Source organism: Lissotriton vulgaris, chromosome 5 (genome assembly GCF_964263255.1).
Source record: "Lissotriton vulgaris chromosome 5, aLisVul1.2, whole genome shotgun sequence".
In the NCBI taxonomy this organism is placed as follows: domain Eukaryota; kingdom Metazoa; phylum Chordata; class Amphibia; order Caudata; family Salamandridae; genus Lissotriton; species Lissotriton vulgaris.
The window spans coordinates 1,999,703,677-1,999,724,508 of NC_141693.1; the positions used below are offsets into that span (position 1 = coordinate 1,999,703,677).

The following is a 20,832-nucleotide window of genomic DNA, read 5'->3' on the forward strand; positions in this document are numbered from 1 at the left end:
TGACAGACTCTGCACGGCTCAGGGAGCATTGTTGCCCTTGACATGTGAAAGGCATCTCCATTTTGGTTACGACTTAGTTATTGATAGATTATTTCCCCCCCACCATGTGACCTCATCATAGTTTTTTGCTGACCTTATTGGGTTCTCAAGTCACAAGGATCTGGGTTTAATCCATCATTCTTTTGCTCACTACACTACCCCAGTTTAGACCCAGCCATATGCAAATCAGTCTTGACCCTGTTCCTTGTGAGAACAGTGCAGCCTGAACTGCCAAGCCAGGGCCTCCCTGGACCAGAAACGAGCATCGTGGGACCGGTTTCAGGGCATCACCCTTAATCAGCCAGGCTAGCTTGAATCCAGTGGTGTAGTGAGCATGGAACCCATGGCTGGGCATACCCTTCCCACTTAGGGCGACATATGCAAAATAAACAATTGATGGACAGAATGCTGGTCAATGCAAACATTATTCACCCCCAGTCGCAAGGATCTGCAAATCATTCTTTTCTTTGCTCCTCAAACTGCCTAACTCCACTACCCCAAAGCACACAACATGTAGTTATTCACAGTTCTTTGCATTTGATGGTGAATTATAGAGAACTTTAGTATGCTAAACGAGACCTGCCCCCTTACCCTACACTGATGACCTTCAGTTTAATACTGATTTCTTTTTGAGCCAGTGACCAGCTCGTAGGGCTGTTCACTAAGCTTTGATTCTCAGAAACCTACCAGTTTGCACTATTGAGTTTTGTTTTTGCTGAAGCCCTTAGTACAAGATGTTCCAGTCTGCATGCCATGATAAGCTTACCCGATCCTGAGCCTGATCGTCTTAGGATAATGTGCCTTTGTGCAACAGCTGGTCCATCTTTCCTGTGTTTCCTTGCTGCTTCTGGTGCCTTTCTTTTCTGGCTCTTGTTAGGAGTTTGTTGAGAGACGGACGCCTCAACAAGCCCCAATATTTGAAGATTCAGTGCCATCTCAGCCATTCATAGCAAGCCCATTGCCAAGAGTGGTGCCATCTTTCCCTTAGTTGTTGTACAATGGTGTATTTGCCTTCTGAGATGTTTGTTGAAGATCTTTTTCTGAGTCCCATTGTAATTTGATCCCTAGCGCAGGCTTTGAGTGTGGAAGGGTTAGGTTTTCTTTTCTAACTTCCTGGTGTGGACGGTCTCGTGTCCAAGGTGGACCCTATAAAGGGTTGAAGATAGGCAGGCAGTGTGTTCGGGCGCCTGCAGTTTGTAAATTACTAAGTGTTGTATATCGGACAACATCTGTTGATGGTTCTGTAAATCTGTGTCTGAGAGATATAATTCACTTTCAGCTCCCCCCAATTCGTGGAATATGCTACTGCAGCACCTGATATGCCCCATGTCCTGCGCAGCAGGCTTTGAAGCTCTTTAAACTGTCTGGTCTCTCTGAAGGGCGAAGAGGTCTAAAAGGTGCTACATGACAGCCCATGTTTCAGTAGTTTTGGGGCGGCACATCTGGTCCCATTGAGGGGTGCAACGGGAGAAATACAGTGGTGCAGCCTGTTTATGTTCAGTGGTTTTCAGAGCGTGGGGTTTGGTCCCATGGAGGGCTGCATAGGGATACATACTGTTTTGTAGGAACAGATACGGTTCTTTGTGACCGTACACATTTGTATAATTCAGTGGTATTCAGACTGTGGGGTCTGGTCCTTTTGATGGAGGTGAAGGGTAGATATGGTGTTGTACAGACGGTGGGGTCTGACCCCTTCGTGGGAGGTGAAGAGGTCGATATGGTGATGCTGGACAGCATGCATTTGCATGTTTCATTGGCCTTCATAATGTGGGGCTGGTCCCTTTGAGGGAGGCAAAGGGGTAGATACTTTGCTGCTGGACAGCATGCATGTAAGCATATGTTTCAGTGATTTTCAGACTGTGGGGTCTGAGCCCATTGAGACCTGCGAAGGGATAGATAGAATCATGTAGGAAGATAGACATGGTGCTTTGTGACTGTGCTTTGTGACTGTTTCAGTGGTCTTTAAACTGTTTCCCACTGACGAATTGTGAAGGGACACATAAGTTACTGCAGGAGGCATGTTGGTCGTCAGACAGAAGGTACTGGTCTCTTTGAAATGGGCAAAGGAATTCAGGCCAGGTCTTCAGGCCAGGCCTGGTCTTTGAGGGCTGCGAAGGGATAGATCTGGTCCTTTACGAAGAAAGGTTTAGTGCTTCGGGACAGCACATAGTTTCATGTTTCAGCGGTCTTTAGACTGTGGTATCGGTCTCACTTACAGTTGTGAAGGAATGTCCAAGGAGATGTGACATTTTGGCAAGAATAATGGCTGAAACTTTATCAAGCTCTTGAAAGGGAATCTGAAAACCAGGACCGCTTGCCAATGTATTTGGAAAAGTTTCTCTTTATCGCAACGCTTGGAATGCTAAATATTGTTAGTGTAAGAAAGTGAAAGTAGGCAATGGGTATTGATTTTTGCAGAATTTCATGCGCTGCTGTATGATGTTGATTGACTTTGGGCACTATATCTCACCATTTCTCTGCAGATCAAGAACCCATGCCACTTTAGGGCGCACCACTGACACTACAACTGCTTTAACTGTTACAGTTGAGCCACTCTACTGGTTGTGCCAGAATTATTTCCAGAAAATGACAGGTACTGTGTAACGCCTGCAACCGTGATCAAAAGAGCAGAAGACTTGGCAGGGATCCTCGGGGAGTATTCTGCACTATAGTGCGAACAAACCTCCCCCCTCACCCCTCCCTAGAGTACATCCCAGTGACTTATTTTAAACACCCCTCCCTGTGTCTTTCACTGATGCAAACTTTTAGTGCCCTATAACATCCATTTTCAGAGTCCTGCTCCCAGCAAGCTTCAATCATTTGCACGACCCCATTTTTTTCTCATATACCCTTCAATTGCCTGCCCCACACCACCTCCTAAGACTTCTATAGCAGCCTCTCCCATTATTTATCCTACACTCAGCAAGTACCTCATTACACCCCTTTCCAGTACCTCTCCAATAGCCGACTCCTTATCCACTCCGAGTGTTTTTACTTAGAACGCTCTTCTTATTGCCCTTTTTGGCCCACTACTACTGGAGCCATTCAGTCACACACATCACCCTAATACCCCCCCCTACACATTTACTTTTATTGCCTCCACAACGCATCCTCCCTATTTCACAAGCAACTCCACCCAGTGCATCTCTGCCATCCATCACCTACCCAACATTCATCCTGTATCTTCTTAAACCGCCTCCAAACTCTCCTCCTATACTGTAGCATTGCATTTGTCGCTTTGCCTTCGTCATGTAGTAACATTTTCTTCATCTTCTCAAAGGGCCTTCCTCTTATCCCTCCCAATTGCCCTGCTCTTACTCCACAATCACTGTCTTTGACTCTCATTTGTCTTTGTACGTCTAGCTCCTTCTCCATACCTGTGGCAGGTGCATTTTCCAATATACTCTCTCGTTGATTTTTTAGGTTCCGCCTGGTGTTCACTGCGCAGCAGTGTCGCGCAGGCGAAATTTTTTGATCTCCAGTATGGGGCTTTAACCCGCCTCTCTCTTCCATTGGCTAGCTCCATAAATGGAGGCTATCCATTGGAAGAGAGATGTGGCAATCATTCTCGGAGCAGATTCGTGGGCGTTCCTGTCTTTTTTTTTTTTAAGCCCCGCCCCTTTTTCCATCATTAAGTTGTGGGCGTTACTTTTTTTTTTTTTTTACACCGATGTTTTTCTTCATTGTTAACCTCGTCCCTGTCCCGCGTGGTTGTATCCTGACCACCTTCCCACTGTCCGTCCCCCCCCTCCCGCTGTCCTTGTCTTTGTTCCCGCCCCCCTCTCGCAGATCACTACAGTCGCCGCTTGGGCAAGAGGTGTCTTTGTTACCCCCCCCCCCCTCGCGGATCACCACAGTTGCCGCTGTGGGCAAGAGGTGCTTTTAACATAACCTTGCGGGGAACGCGCGGGGGGGTTGTTTTATCCCTGCTTTCTCCCTTTGTCAGCGTTTTACCGTCATTCTCTTTATCAGTCTTTACCCCTTTTCTCTCTCTTATTCTGGGTGGAAGAATAGCGTTAAAACAATAATAAGTGCGGGTTTCCAAATATGAGCGCTGGTGGACCCCTGCAACCAGCTCAGCTGCTCAAAGTAAGCACGTTATAATCTTCACATTAGAGAGGAGCAGGAGCCCGGCAGCTCCGTTAAGTCTGGCTGGGCCCTGCCTATGACCTTCGGATCCTGAGAGCGCTTGCTTTCAAGTGACAGCGTCATCATTGACGACGCTATAGTCAGGCAGACTCCGACTGTCAACAGGTAGAAGGCTAAATACCAGGTACAACTTTCATTGTGGCACTAATATAACCCGATCCTGTTGACCTGATGGTGACAAGAGTCTGACGGAGAGGGAAGACCATGCAGGCAGACACGTGCAGCGTGAATAAACGCGCCATCTTAACCACACCACGCGCCATTACGCTGTGAGTAGAACTGATTTATTTATACCACATACCAATTGCTGTCCGTAAAAAGCATGTGACTTGTTGGAAGTTGCATTAAATTCCGAGTCCCATTTATGGCAATAGACCCGATTAATGCCTCGCCCTCAATGGAAGTTCGATGAGAGAAATACATACTACCGGTTCGTATTTTTTTTTTATCTCCCGCTTTCTTTTCTAAAATGTTAACATGTATGCTCTAGGGACAAAAGCAAGTAAAACTGGAAAACAGGTCAAGAAAAATCTGCACACCTCGTTTTAAGGGTTTTACCCGAAGCAGCTTAGAAAAGTCGCATCTCTAGTAGTGCCGAAGTTGCCAGTCAGCAGGCAGAGACTCCCGCCTAGTCTGATATGCTTACTAAACACCCACAATCCCCCTTAAACAAAAACTCAAAACAAGTACAGCTCATAAAAGACGCTGACTACAAATGCAGCCCCATATCCTAACGAACATTGGTTAATGATAAATGAATGGATTGTTGTATAAGACTGTGAGATAGACAACACTACCCAGCCATGGTACGTGACTTAAATACAGACGGAAGAGAAGAAGGACATAGACAAGGGATGAGAAAAAAAGAAAAGGGAAGCTCAAAGACTCAGTAAAACGGCAACGATCCAAATACAGAGGGAATTGTAATTTGTCAATTATTTTTCGAAAATCTAGTTGGCTCCTGCGATGCATGTATTCGCCATTTTAAACTGTGTTCGCCACACGTCCATTGAATGAAAAAACCCATCCATCATGGCGCAAGTTTGTTTGTAAATTAAAGGTTTCCATTCTGAAATGGCTGCCGTCATCGACAATGAATACAACGTCCACTGTTCAAACATGGGCGCGTTCATGTGTCAAGAGTGAAAAGTCAGCATTATATGAAGGTCGCAATGGCTTGCCCGGTTGTGAAACAAGGCGAGCCTCGCAGGTCGTCCCTTAGCAAATGTTGGAGCTGTCGATTGTTGGGAGCCGCAGGGCTGTATGCGGCAGCGGGGTACGACTTCCAGGCGGCGCGCCGGACCATGGCGAAGGGGTGGCCGTGGGACCAGGCACAGTCACGCAGATTGTGTTTAGTCTCTGTGAGTATGAGGGACTGCTAAAATGGGAAGGCGGGAGGATGGGAGGGACCTATCTCAACCTGATGGCTGTAATGAGGGTGATGTCGTGTGTTGCCTTAGTTTGCCATGTGTTACTTGTCGTAGGTTCTCTTGTGTTGTTTTACTGACCCCATTAGTTGTCTGTGTTTGCCGTGTCGCTTTATTCAAGGCCTGCAATGCCTTAGGTTGCCCTGTGTTACCTTAGCTTGACTTGTTGGTCTACTTTTCTATGTGTTGTCTTTCATCGCTCAGTTCTTTCTGTGCCATATGGCTTTGCTGGTCTTATCTTGCTTAAGTGAGCTCTAGTTTTTGTTATGTGGCCCTAATTTGCAGATGTTGGTCTACTGTGCTATATGGCGCCATCGTCTAAGCTTGCATTGTGTGTGTGTGTGGAGCTCTCTGTGTGTGTGTGTATATGTGGGGCTCTGTGTGTGTGTGTGTAGCTCTCTGTGTGTATGTATTTGGGGCTCTGTGTGTGTGTGGGGGGGGGCTCTTTGTGTGGGGGGCTCTTTGTGTGGGGGGCTCTTTGTGTGGGGGGCTCTTTGTGTGGGGGGGGGGCTCTGTGTGTGTGGGGGGGCTCTGTGTGTGTGGGGGGTTTTTCTCCACCTTCTTCCGGCAGTGCAGAAACATATTATCATTAGCTATAGACCCGGCCTTTGTCCCTGTTTCCCCCCCCCCCCCGACACAAAAACATATTTTCCCCCTTTATCCCTCTGTGTTGCCCACCGTGCCAGCAGTATGACAAAAGAAAGTGCTCTATTATGCACCTAGCGTGGGCCAGTGCTTGTTTATGGGTCCGGCTGCTCCTCCTAGATAAAGTAGTACAAAAAAACATAAAGCTTGCAAAGCTGAAAGGCTGGTAATCAACGCAGGACCTATTGGGTATTTGCCAGTTTTGTTTTTTAGGCATCGCCCATCAGACAGCATAGGCTGTGTGGTTGTGATAGACTTATTGTGTTCTTACAGTGAGTGGGCTGATAGCCTACCCTTTGCTTGTCATTAGTTGATATACTCACTGATTTGCTTGCTTCTTATTCAATGGTTTCCCTTCCTCTTCTTGTGTTGGTCCATCTCCTGCTGGAGCAAAGCCTCTTTAAAATTTCCCCCACCAATTCCTCACTCTGGACCTGGAATGATTACTGGCTGCATTCATGGTTCAGGGGATAAAATAGTCATCAACTTTAATTTGAATAAAGCAGAGGTTCACTTCCATGTAGGCTTTCTTGTGTTCAGTTTCTGTTTGTTGTAAATTCTGGAGTTTTTTTCCATGTTTTTTCAAAACTTTTACTCCATGCATAATCGCGGAATGCGGAGCTTCTAAATATAGTTGCTTTCATTTTCTTCCTTCCCTTATGCACTCCTATTCTCAATTATTTCTACATTCCTTACTTCTACGAACTCCTGTCTTTGTGCCCTTTCATTGAATTTGCTCTTTCAAGTACGTTTTCATTTTTTCTCTCACCTTCATGCATAATTCCCAAATACTGAGATTCTGCTTGCCAGCAGTCCAGTCCTGCCACACGTCAAGGAAGTGCATAAATAAAGAGATGTTTGCACCCTGTTAAGATTTGAAGGTAGCAGACAGGCGATCAATAGGGGGCACTCTACATACCCTCCTGCTCCCCTGTTCTTCAGACAAATGGCAGAGATTTGCTCAATGAAGACGGTCTACTAAAGACATGATATAGACATAGAGGGTAGCCCATGACAATCTAATCACCCCCTTGTTTTGGTGAATCAGATTTTATCTGGGCAAGCTATCATCTGGTGAGAGAGTTGGCAAAGAACAGGTGCTTTTAAATCTTTTTGTTGTTGTTATAATTTCATATATTTGCTGTACGTTTAAATACAGAGGTCAAACGTTAGCTTATGTCTTCCTACAAATTACTGCTCATTTTATCCTGGAGACTGGTGTTTGTTTCTTTCTCTGCCTGCAAAGTTAGAGGATTTTGGGAAGAGAACTGTCTGACAATTGTGCTGAAGTACATGGAATTTGTCTTTTAACAATCATTTAAGTAGCTTGTAACTCCACTGTACGATATTTCAGAATATTTCTCAGTTTGGAAAACCGGTTTTTGTATTTCTAAAGTGTGATCGAAACAGATTTTAATAGTATAAAAACAAATCAGAACACTATTTGGTGATGGGCAAATGATAAATATTTGTTGTCAACTGATTTCCACACTTTTTTGTTCGTACGCTATATAGTTTAAGCTGGGAAAGTTTGTGGTCATTTCAATAGGAAACGTGCTGTCTGTAAATGACAGTGCCCTACCGTGTAATGCTTTAGTACTATGTTTATTTAAAGTGAGAATTTTAAAACATGAGCTGAGAAATATTCCTGCCCCCATCCTGATGAACATGCTATTAGTGACCTTCGAGGCCAGTATGTGGGCTAGATCTTTATATGTGAAGCAAACGTTTAGTCTGTTAAAGAAGAGATTTTTATGCAGCAGACATGCTGAAATCACATGTTTGAAGGGGCTCTTGTGATAATGAAGAACAAGGCAACTCGGTGAAATACATAATTGCCTAGGATCACACAATTTGAGACCAGTTTATGGGTCCACACTATTACAGTTGGGTCGAGTAAATTATTGAAGTAACTAGACCTGCAAGTCTGGTAACATTTTTAGGTCTCGGCTAAAGCGAGCGAAGCTCGCTCTCGCCAGAGACCTTATTGTTAGCGGCTCAGCTTCCCAGGAGGACAGCACTGGCTGCGCGCGGCGATTTGTTAAGGCCACGCGCACGAGAACGCGCTCGCGGCCAGGTGCTGTCCTCCTCGAAAGCTGCCTCCCTTCCCCGTGCAGGTCGGGCCGCCGCGCTGCCTGCGGCGACCCGGAAGCATTGCCGGCCAAACCGGAAGTAGGTGCTGTCCTGCAGAGCACCGCTTTTCAACTCTGCAGCGTGTTGAACTAAAAGAAAATCTTCCCCTTTGCCCTACCAGCCCAAATCATAAGTGCGGAGTTGTGTACCTGGTTGTTTGTACAAATGTGTGAGGCTACACGCCTACTTTTTAGTATGTATCTTTGGGGGTTCTGTGAACCGGACATTATAATGGCATGTTTGTGGTTGAGCCCCAGATGTTTTCATTCATCCGTAAGACTGAATGCCTGCTTGTTTGTGTTTATGTAAGGTGCAGTTTACCTGACTTTGTCTGTAAATATTCGCTCCTGTAATTGGTTGTCTGGCTGTGTTTAGATCCCTGTGTATTTGGTTGTTCGTACATATACAAGAGGCTGTGTGCCTGCTCCTTTCGATGACCCCGTTCACCTGGATGTTTGTCCTCATGTGTGTTGGTTTGTGCACGTGCCTTGGCCTGGTAGAGGATTGTTTGCACGCACTCTCGATGCTGCCCAACTTCATCTTGCATGTGAGTACCGCACTGAGTATCACAGTGTGCGCACCTACGACTAGTGTCGCTGTTTAGATTTCGGGCTGTCACTAGTAGTGTCTCTCGTGTGCGCTTGTGAACACTGACAGCCGCGGGCCAGGGCTCCTTCACTACTTTTGCCGCTCACTTCGGTTGCAGTGAGGTGTTACCCCTGGGCTCTGTGCTGTTCGTGGCTGCAGCTGGGACAGGCCTCCTTCCACCAGTGACCGTCCCCTGCTGCTGAATGCCCCCTCCATGGGCGCTATGTGTGCCGCGTCTCGGAGACGGGAGTGCAGTGGCAGGCACCCGGCAGGGACAGAACATCCAACCCGCGCGCATCCTCAGATGGATGCAGGGAGGCGATTGGGAGAGGAGAGTGGGAGCGAGAGCAGCCCAGGGGGACACACACGGGCTGCCGATGGGAAGCAGGTATGCACATGTCCAGCGATGTCTGCGCATCCCAGCCTTGACCTCTCCAAAGTTAATGAACAGAACGCCGCGTGGCAATGACCCCCTCCCCACTGGCGTTTAAGGGAAGTAATTCGAATCCGAGCTGGCGTGCTTGCTGCGCATCCTATGGGAATCGGGCCTCGCGCTGGAGGAATAGCGGCTCGAAAGACAAGAAGAGGCAGGCCCTGGATGGGATTATTAGCTGCAGATATAGTGACTTCTATTAGAACTGAATTTGTGAGTGAGTAGTGAGTGCAGAGTAGTGAGTGCAGAGTAGTGAGTGCAGAGTAGTGAGTGCAGAGTAGTGAGTGCAGAGTAGTGAGTGCAGAGTAGTGAGTGCAGAGTAGTGAGTGCAGAGTAGTGAGTGCAGAGTAGTGAGTGCAGAGTAGTGAGTGCAGAGTAGTGAGTGCAGAGTAGTGAGTGCAGAGTAGTGAGTGCAGAGTAGTGAGTGCAGAGTGCAGAGTGCAGAGTGCAGAGTGCAGAGTGCAGAGTGCAGAGTGCAGAGTGCAGAGTGCAGAGTGCAGAGTGCAGAGTGCAGAGTGCAGAGTGCAGAGTGCGTAGAGTGGTGAGTGCGTAGAGTGGTGAGTGCAGAGTAGTGAGTGCTGTTGAGTGCAGAGTGGTGTGTATTGGCAATGTAAATGACAATGCCATTTATTTATTATTTAAAGAAAAAAAAGAAATGTCATGAGCAATGCCAATAGCTCCACCTTTAATGATGCTGAGACCATTGCATTGTAAATGCTTGTTATAATTTTTCGCTGACTAGTGAGATGCTCTGTGCTAATTTACTGCAAGTCATTGTCACTCTGTTTCCTTTGTCTTGCGATACCGATAAAGAACTGGGTTAATGGACTGTTAGTGTCTGATCTGGGCCTGTTCCTGCTCTATATGCTCATGGAGAGATGCTTGCTTAGAAATTATTGCATGCTTACTGTTAGCTGTTGGCTCGTTGGTTACAACTAACTGCGCTGCTGCATGAAGAAGTAGCTAAAGTAGTGAAGAAACTTCATCACTTGCAGGATGGCTTATATCATTTGCTTTGGCAGTTCGCAACTAGAATGAAGTTTATTTTAGATTGTTGGGCATTGTCTTTGGGATTTTGTTAATTTGACCACCACTAAGCATTGATTTTCATCCAGACTTTGTTCTTTTAGAGCAGTGCGGGGACTGTGTTGCTGCAGCGCTTCTGTGACCGTTGCACCAGGCCTTTTACCTTTATATTCAGTGCGGCGTGCTCTGCTATTGTGTGCTTTGCTTCTTTGGGGGCGGGAGGGTGGTGGGGGTGTAGTATCAGCGCAACTAAATACGTTTCCATTAAATACGTCAGTGTTTTGCACAGGTGATGTTGCCAAATGTGCTATGCCTGTTCCAATCTTCTGACATGGGAACAGTGGGAATCAAAGTGGAACCAGGTGATTCTGAGGGCCTATGTCAATATGCGGACTCAGAAATGATTGATGCTCCTGTTTTTGTGGAAGCTTTGCATCTGCAGCACATACTAGGAAACTACTTGCTGTAATGTCTACAGCTTATTTTCCAAGTTAGTGTCTGCATTAAAAGCAGTGCAGTTTCGCCAAAAGCGGTTCATGGACCTCTTTGCATTGCCCCTGAGAACTGAATATGTTCATGATTTATTCCCTGACGCTTCTGTATGACGATATTCTACTTGTACAGGTATGCTTTTTTAAACATTACTATGTAAACTTAAGAATAGGAGTGTTTGGTGCAGTATCCTATACGAGACCAACTGGAGCAGCCTATTTGCACAGTGATATTTGTTGCCACAGTGCTGGTGCCTGTGCTTTCAGAAAGCAAAGTTCAGTGCAGCTCTGAATGAAGGAGGTTGGAATCATGGAGATTCTCCTTGCCCCCACTGAACTACTACTGAGAGTTGAGCTGTGAACCTGCTGACCACTACAAAGCAACACGCAGTAAATACTAAATTGAAACAATATGTTATGAACGGTGCTCTCAAAATGGAAATGAAAGTAGGTCCTGGGGTTTCAGGGAATTGTTTGATGTCTCCAAGGGCATATTAAGTGGCTTTGCATGACCCAATTGGGTCAAAGCAGGAGTTTCATCACAAAAATGCACTTAGAGGTAGGGGCTGTGTTTAGATTATTTGATGCTAGAGGGTGCAGAAGTAGTTAATGTACAGCAACGTCCAGTGTTTTTCAGTTTCTACTGAAAAAGATTATTTTTGGTGGTGTTTTATCAGTTATAATTGGTTTTAACTGAAAACAGGAAACCTTACTTGAAGGTTATCTTGTGCACTCTCTAAAATGTGTCTTCGACCCTTCTAGCATCAAACCAGGAATTACTTCTGAGTGTGAGATTGGCTTCAGGGTTGAAAGTTCAGAGTCCAGTTTTTCACTTCTGGGCCAGGTCATTCACTTCTGGCTCAGAAATGTCCACATTCTATTTTCTGGCCAGCCCTCCAGGTTTTGCGCTGCTGTCTATCTAATGGGACTAAGCTTCTAACTCATTGTTCCTTCCTACATTTTGATCACCTTGTAACTGTTTCCTGCTTAATACCAATGTAGTTTACACACACTACAAATTGAGTGAGCTGGAGAATAACTGATTACTCTTTATCAAATTGGGGACTAGGAGCATATTAAGGTCCAGCATACATGCTCCTGGCAAATTGAACTTTCTACAAGGGGTATGCAGTTCCTGCAGAGAGAGAGGGTTGCTACTGCGGGTCGAACATGTTCTAAAGGGTCAGCACGACTCCTTTAGGAACAAGTGCCCACTAGTGGACAGCGTTATTATTTTTAATATGGGCAAGTGGACTCTGTCATTAAAAATTCCTTTTTGAGAGGAGCCCTTGTCCTATGTTTAGATTGCACAAACTCTTTTGCCCTATCTCACACCAATCAACACCACTAGCCACACACCCAGCCTTCACAGTCGGCAAGAATAAAAATGTCCGGTAAAGTTCCCCCTTGAGGGAGCCCCTCTGGCATAGCAGTGCCAGCCTCATGTGGAACAAAAGCCCGATTGATGAAGTATGACAACCATCTGGGTGTAAGAGGTCACTTGTTCCTAAAAGAGTTGCACCCCATGCTGACCTTTTAGGACATGTTCAACCTGTATGTGTAGCTGATTACTACAGGCTCTATTTATTTGTTTGGCTGTCTTTTCTTTCTTCCAGTGGCGGCTGGTAGGGCACGGGGAAAGAGGGAGGGGTTAAAATATATTTTAAATACCATACCTTTTCCGACTGCTGTCTCTCCTCCGTCTGCTTCTCTGCTCTTCCTGACTCCAGTCCGGAAGAAGCAGCAGGAAGCACCAGGGCACACATACTCCCCATAGTCAATCAAAATGCTGCAATGCAGCGTTGTGATTGGTCTGAGCACCGTGGATCGTGCTTACATTAGGGCAGGGAGGCAGTGCATTTTCCCCACCAGGCTGTGTAATGCAGCCTGGTGGGGAATATGCAAAGTGTGCATGACTTCTTGATCAGCAAAAATGGCCGTCCAAGTAGTCATGCACACTTACTGTGCACAGTTCACTCCTCCTCCCTGAGCCAGCAGCCCATCCCCGCAGACACAAAAAAGAAAACAATAATCTATATATTTTTTTATATTTCCCCCTTTCACTGCTCTAGGAGCAGTGGGGAGATGCACCTTTGCATTGGAGCCGCCACTGCTTTATTCATTGTTGAGGCCAGCACCCATCCCTTTTTGGTCTGCTTATGGAGTCTCCCAAGGCCTAACTAACTGCAGCTGTCATACTCTGCATCCCATGTGAGGAGGTTGTTGCAGTTTTCCATTGCAATTCTAGGGTGTGTATGTTTGTGGCGGAGCGGGCCTCCCTATTTGCAGGGTGTGAAACCACAGGAGTGTTTTTGAGCCAGGAACCTTGAATGTGGTTAAAGAGACATTATGGCAACAGGAGTAGGGAAGAGAAGTTAGGGGAAGTGTAGAACACGTATTGTTCTACCTCTTTCCACCTATCTGTGGTGTCCTGTATGGACTAGGGATAGACTTCTGGGGCCATGATTCTGACCCACAGAAGGTGCTGCATTGGCATTGTTCTTCTTCCAGATCCTGTGCTTTACCAGTTCTCACTTGGCTGGTGTCAGTTTGCATCAGAAAGGAGTCAGTTTAGCATCCACTTATTTTATCGCAGGGCTGGATTAAAACATTGCTCTTCCAAATCATTGGCAATAATAACCAGGCAGTGTCTTTCCATGTGGTACTTGTATTGCAGCATTTATATTGCATTTTCTACCCCATGTGGGACGCTGAAGTGATTGCCAACATGGGTAGAAGCTACACCCTGTAGGGTGTGTGGGTGGAAGGATGTTGTCTTTGTTTTGATCCAATGTGGGATGTGTTTCCATGGTTTATGTGATGACCACCAAGGTGTGGTTATCATGTCATGGGACACAGCTCATAGCACTGTGGTAGACAAGTGTGAGAGACAGCTGCACAGTGTTAATGTTTTCAGTATGCTGTTAGCTTTGAACACCTCTGCAGGTTCCTTTATTGTATTTCGTATGATATAGCCTGCATAGCTGGTTACTTCACTGGGTTGTCTAATCTGAAATGTGTATAGTTGTGGCTCTGACCTGGCATGGTTGGAGGGAAGAGAGAAGTGGAGAAATCTGTTTGGGTGGACATTTTTATTATAATCACATTTCTGAGTGACCTTGTGAGAAGCTGTCATATTGCATATTTGGAACCTGCAGTGGTGGACTATTTTAAATTCTTCTAAATTGTCCAGCAATGTGTGACCGATCTCTTCAGTTATTCCATGTCTGCTCACTAGGTGAGGGTTTTTTTTTGGGCTATACAGTGCTGGTGATGGACAACGCTTGTAGCACATATCTAATGTGAGTTTAAGAGATATGTTACAATTTGTTACTGACCGATGCATATGATGGTCTTAGTATTATTGTGGGCCATAACTGTTATACAGAAGTGTTTTTTGGTATGGCGAGCCCACAGGTCAGCCTTGTTAGCAACCTGCATATCGAAAGCTGTTTTCTTTTTGAGTGGTTTTCACTTTGTGGGCTGTAAGCTTAGTACTGCGCTTGAGGTTTTTGGGCTCTGTTTCCGGGATGTGGGATGCTGTAATTATCAAGGAAATGGCTATATTTTCACTATCTTTGGAAGTGTACGGGGTCCTGGGGGCTTTTAATATTGGCTTGTAGTGATTTCCAGAGCTTGGCGATTTGTACTGAGAAAGCAGTGCCTTCTACGGATTTCTTATGGTGTAGCAGTATAAGTGGTGCAACCCTGGAGTTCAGTGTTGTTTGGTTTGTATTGCTTGAATTTAACTTGTAGGTCAAGCAGTCTCTTTCTTTGGTAAGCTCTGTGAACAATGTAGAGTGCCTTGAATATTTCCTTTCTAGCTATAGGTAGCGAGTGAAACGATTGCAGGACTGGTGTCATGCTTTCTCTTTGGGATAGGCAGAGAAGATTTGCTGTAGCATTTTGGATGAGTTGTATTTTGTGTATAATGAATTTGGGTGTGCCAGGGTTTAGGCTATTGCAAGGATACTCAAAATATGGCCCGGGCCGCATGCAGCTCTCCTGACCTTTTTTAATTGAGGCCCCCTTGTGAACAGCAACACTGGGCTGCTTTTCACTTGACAGAGCAGGAACATTCAGAAAGCTGTGAAACAATCAGACATACTATGTATACGTGTTAACTAAAGTAACCGTAAAGAAAAAAAGAAAATGCCCTAGACAACTTATCTTTAGGAACACCTTTACCTTTAACCCCTTCCGTGCTTCGAACGTCCAACGGTCGTCGCGCGCACTACCTCGCTGGTGCTGCGCACGACCGTTGGACGTCCGAATCCCGTTAGCGCAATCGAACGTCCGCACTGGGGCGGAATGTTCGACGCGCTAAACGGGTTAAAGACATCTTGCACTTACCATGCAAAAACACAATATACGTTTTTGAAGTTTGAGATCTTATTTTATTAACATGCATGAGCATTTTACCATAATAGACCAGATTATATCACTGCATTGAGAGGCATTTATTGTCAGTGATAGTTTTCAAACATGATCTTGGAAACATTCATACCTCCTCCATTCTGACAACATCATCATTGGTGAACCAAGAGGCAAGTCATTTGTCAGGTGCACCTTGTGTGTAGCCTTGGCTGTTAAAACATTATAGTTTAATAAATAAGACGCACAAGAATGTTTTGTACAGTACACATCCTGAACTTGTATATTTTGTTTGTCTCTCATATGTGGTATTGAGGAAGTAGGAGGCAAAGTGAAATTAACCTATTACCTAGGATCACACAATTTGGTCAAATGGGGAAGCCAGACCTGATGCCAGGTTTTCTGGGTTCACATTTTGTAATTCAGCCACCAGATGAGTATCTCTTTCCTTCTCACGCTTTACATTAGAAGTTAATGCTTTGACTTTAATTCATCATCAAATCTAATCAAGCTTTATTCGGATCATACAAAATGTCCATAAAAGCATACTATAAAATACAATAAAATCCATTAATAACCAAATATATCAGAGCTATCTTAGCATAGTTAAAATAAGCACAATCAATATACAGTTATACTTATATTGATTCATAGTTCAATTTTTCTAAGTGAACGAGTTCATTCCTTTGTTTTCTTGCCGACATTATGTAAGAAATTACTGCATTGCAGGCTGGTATTTTTTCAAATTTCGTAAATAATTAAAAGCAGTTTTATAGGAGAACAGGCGATTATCTTTAAAAGTTTGACGGAGGTCAATTTTTCTAATTTCCATATAAAAATTACAAAAAAGTAAAAAGTGAAGGGTGCTTTGTTTGGACCTACCATCACACGGACCGTTTGGAAGATTGGCACATCACTTGCTCCTTTTAGGAAAAGCAAAAAGATGGTGTGATGTGTTCATCTGTAGTCTGGTTAGGTAGAATCGATGCTGTACATTAGTTATAAAAACGAGGTATGACTGTAAACCCATAGCAATTGGTCCCTCAAGATAAGATATAAAAGTTTTCTTGGAACTCGAAACCTCATCTCTTAAGGCTGTCCTAACACTCAAAAGCCTCCTTTTTTAATTCAACCTCACTAGTTTGTTGTACATCTTCAGGTTGATTTCCATTCAGGGGCAAATTGCATTCTTCTAAGAGACCACTAATATAACTTAACCATGGTATTTTCTTGCATCGGTCTTGGAACAAACAGTCTAATATATTGTTCCTAGTAAAATGAGTTTCTTCCCTAGTCCAGACACAATGATACAAATTTAAAGCGTCCATGCTAATCAAATCGTGTATATATGGTGTTCCAGTTTCTCTATGCAAAATAATGGAAGAGGTAGAGGCAGGTACGGCTAACTGGTGTCTTAAAAAGTTGTTTTCAAGGGTATGTAATGACGAAGTATCCATCTGGCCCCATAGGGCTCCCCCGTAACAACTCCCTGTGATACACTTTGCTCCGTATAGTTTAAGAATCTCCTGTACAGGTTTTTTACCAATTTTTCGGGAGAATCTAAAAATGGCCTCCACTAATTTCACAAATTTCAGCTTGCATTGAGTTATATGTGCATTCCAAGTACCCTTACTGTTAAAAAGAATCCCTAAGTAAGAAAATGTAAATGTTCTCTACATTAACGGGACATTAATAGAATGTAATTTTGTTTTAATATTCCTTTTACCACAGGACATAACCAAAGTCTTGCTCAGGTTAATTTTTAAATGTTTTTCCATCAGAAAACAAGTAAAATTGTCCATCAGTGTCTGTAATCCGTTCGCTGTCCTTGAAATTAGGACAGCGTCATCGGCGTACAATAATAGGGGTGTGGCCCGCTTACCGATCATTGGGACATCTATCCCCAAATTCTGTAATAAAATATCAACACCATTTATATAAAGTTAAAAAAGAAGAGGCGCAAGTGTACAGCCCTGTCTTATCCCACTTGTGATATTAAAGTGGTTCATGCACTCCCCATGTATCCCATAACGTATCTTTGCGGACAGACGAGCGTAGATTTGAGATAAGAAACTAATAATATCCTCCGGGGCACCCATCCCTCCCCAACGTCTCCCATAAGTTTGAGTGATTTACCAAGTCGGATGCACTTGACAAATCTACAAAGCAAATGTGAAGGGAGCCCTCCCTAGCAAAGGTGAAGGAAGCCCTCCCTTAAAGGTGTATTTTCCTATTATTAGTTCTAAGTTCAAACGCTGTTTGATTGTCCCAACGCCTCGTCTAAAGCCATACAGAGCTACATATAAAAGGTTCTTTTCTTCTACCCATTGCTGCAGCCTGGCTAACAACATTCTGCCCGTGACTTTAGATGTTGAGTCAAGCAAAGATATTGGGCGATAACAACTAGCACTACTCCTATTCCCCTTTTTGAAAACGGGGACTATCAGACTCTCTGCCCAAGTGGCAGGTATCACCCCATCAATTGTTGCATTAAATATTTTGTACAGAACAGGTACCCAAAAATCCATATTGTATTTAAATACATCAATTGGGACCCCATCGGGGCCAGCCGCTTTGCCACTAGCGCTATTCTTAAATGCTGTTCTAATTTCATCTTGACTTATGCTCCCTATTTTGGTGTTTTTTTATGGTTATAACAGTTTTATCCTCATTATTTATATAACCCTGATGTGTTTCATTAAAAATTGCTTCAAAATGGATTAAGCAATCCGCTGGGGTCACTACGGTATCAATTTGTACTGATTGGACATCTTTGAAGAATGGTTGATCCAAAGTTTTCCAAAAAAGAGTAGTCTATCAGCTCGGCACCTTTGATCAAGTTCTCCCACGCATTATCCCTAATATCCGATTTTCTTTGGGTAAGAGCTTGTTTGTATGTTTTCGGTAGAATACCAATCTCCTCCTTGTTACGCGGGATAGTTTTTAGTGCAGGCTTTAAATCTCTATTTAATCTAGAGCATTGGTTATCGAACCATCTTGGGGAATGTGATGCATTTGTCTTCGCAATTTATCAGAGATTACAGTAGAAATGCTTAAAAAGGCCTTAACTATGTCCATGTTATTTGAGGATTTGTCAAGGCAGGTTATAATATGATCATTCATTTTTAATGGGATCCTATTTGTAAAGACTTCTGGATCAATGCCTGCCCATTTGATTGAAATCCCATTCTCACCCTGTGTTTTTATATCCACAGCATAGGTGCTTAGGTCAGGTTGTTTTGAAAAGGTAGATTTTGAAGTTATTAACACAGGATGATGATCACTCAATAATCTTGGGGAGACAAAACATTCAAATATAAGGGACCTAAGATTTATTGAGGTGATAAAGTGGTCAATACATGAGGTTGATATTACTCCTTCAAGGGTGTAAATATTACCCCTATCCTCACATCCGCTCCCTTTTATAACCTCTATAATTTCCAAATTATACTTAGACATGACAAAGTTATATTTTCCCCATAGTTTTGTGGAAAATGTGCAGAGACACTTCCTAATTCCTCTTTGTAACCACATTGAATCCCCGCAAGAAGATTACATGGTTCTATATTAGTCTCCCGCCCAAATTAGGGAACAGTCTGGACCTACAATCTTCATGAAGTCCATCAGCTCCTTACCTAAAAATGTGATGACCTCCTGTCTCGAAGCATTAAAAATATTGTTATAAAAATTGATCACTATAATGTCCTGTAATCCCCCTGCTGAAAAAAATAAAAACTGGAAATTTGGCGCCTTTTGTATAGGATTTATTTAAAGTCAGCCTAGAAGACCATGATATAAGTACTGCTAAACCCCCACTAGCCCTACCTGCCTTTGAGGGGATAGCATTTGTTGAGATCGTCTTGAACCCGTTTACGAAGTTCAACAGAGTGGAATCAGGTCGCAGACTCTAAAGGAAACGGTAATTACGTCCTTATACCTCTTCTTGTTCGGGGTAATTTAAAATGTTGCGGTGAGCTTGGCGCTGATACTGCTGCTGTTTGAAATACACCTTGAAAGCTCCTTTAATGGCAACAAAAGCTATTCCACCCAAGATTGTCCTTTGTAGGTTTGAATTAACACTGCTGAACATCAATTTACCAACTAAAGTGGCAATTGTGGGAAAGACGAGAGCACCACACAAAATGCAAATTGCAGACACATGATCAACAAGAGGGTTGGCTTCAGCGGGTATGCGAGGAACAGGACATCCAATGCCTGGAAATATACTTTTCAAAATCTGTAATTTATTTGAGTATTTCCACCACAATCTTAGTACATAATCCTCCCAACAAATCCTCTTTCCCAAGATCAACATCACTGGTATTGTAGGCAGGCCGATCAAAAGGAATAATGGATCAGCTCTTTCCATGACATCAAGACCTTCTTTATGACCTACAACCTGCATCCTAGTTACTGCTCCATATGTGACGGCTGTCCAGTATATGGATCATACCATTATTCCAGCTGCAGCAAAAGGACAAGCCTTGGATATTAACCGGTCTGCAAGATCCAAGACATAAACTACTGGGCCCAACTTTGGAAGTACTATTAAATATTCTGTATTGCACTGAGGGCATGCAACGCGGGCAGTACTGTTACCCCTCTGCTTTTCATCCACCCAACGTTGTAGGCAGGCCTGGTGAACCCATTTAGTAGATACTCTGCACCTGCAATGTCTCACCCACTCTGCTGTCCAGTCATCTTCATTAGTAGCAAAACATACCTAGCAACTTCTATCTAGCACCTGTGGCAGGGAGACGCAGGTGGTCTGGTCCGACATGGCCCCTGCTCGCCGAGGCTCCAGTGAAGGCCAGCTAGGCGCACACACTGCACTGCCCACTGCAGGCCTCTGCGTAGCCTTCCTGGTCCCTACACCCTCGCATCCAACAGGTCCCGGGACCGGGCATGCTGGTTGACGTCCTCCCGCCTTGCCTCAGCTCCCTGAAGCCGTTACTAAGGCTGCTAACACCCACTGCCTCGGAGAGCGGCGGCGGCCCCCGCAAAGGACTCTGTCTTCGCCTGCTCCCTCATATGTGGTATTGAGGAAATAGGAGGCAAAGCAAAAATAACAAATTACCTAGGATCACACAATTTGGTCAAGTGGGGAAGCCAGAACTGATACCAGGTTTTCTGGTTTCACATTTTGTATTCAGCCACCAGATGAGTATCTCTTTCCTTCTCACGCTTGACATTTGAAGTTAATGCTTTGACTTTAATTTTTGGTGCAAGAGAATAGAGTGTTGGTGGCAGACAGAAGTCCTGTTAAGGCTCATCTGTTGTCCACACCATGCATCTGCGTTGTGAACCCACTATGCCCACCTTTCATCACCATAACCCCCGCATTGCTGGCATCAATGTGGCCCTCTGGCATGCCTTAGACAGTACTTTGCGGCCCCTGGGAAATATTTGTGAGGACCCTTGGGGTATTGGCATGCTCAAGCTTGGAGATCTAGTGTGAGGATGGCTTACAGTTTATGTTGCTGTATAATGTATGGGAAGATGCAACATAGTGTTTTCATTGTTTAGA

At 44.4% G+C, this 20,832-nt stretch overlaps 1 protein-coding gene and 1 pseudogene across 4 annotated transcripts in view; one reads left to right on the forward strand and one right to left on the reverse strand.

The window, feature by feature from the left end:
- RAPGEF1 (Rap guanine nucleotide exchange factor 1) overlaps window positions 1–20,832 on the forward strand; it is a 714,396-nt gene that overhangs the window by 12,108 nt on the left and 681,456 nt on the right. The window lies entirely within an intron of this gene.
- On the reverse strand, window positions 18,548–20,085 carry LOC147717989 (E3 ubiquitin-protein ligase MARCHF5 pseudogene; annotated as a pseudogene). Its single transcript, XR_015295827.1, has one exon. The product of XR_015295827.1 is annotated as an E3 ubiquitin-protein ligase MARCHF5 pseudogene (transcript).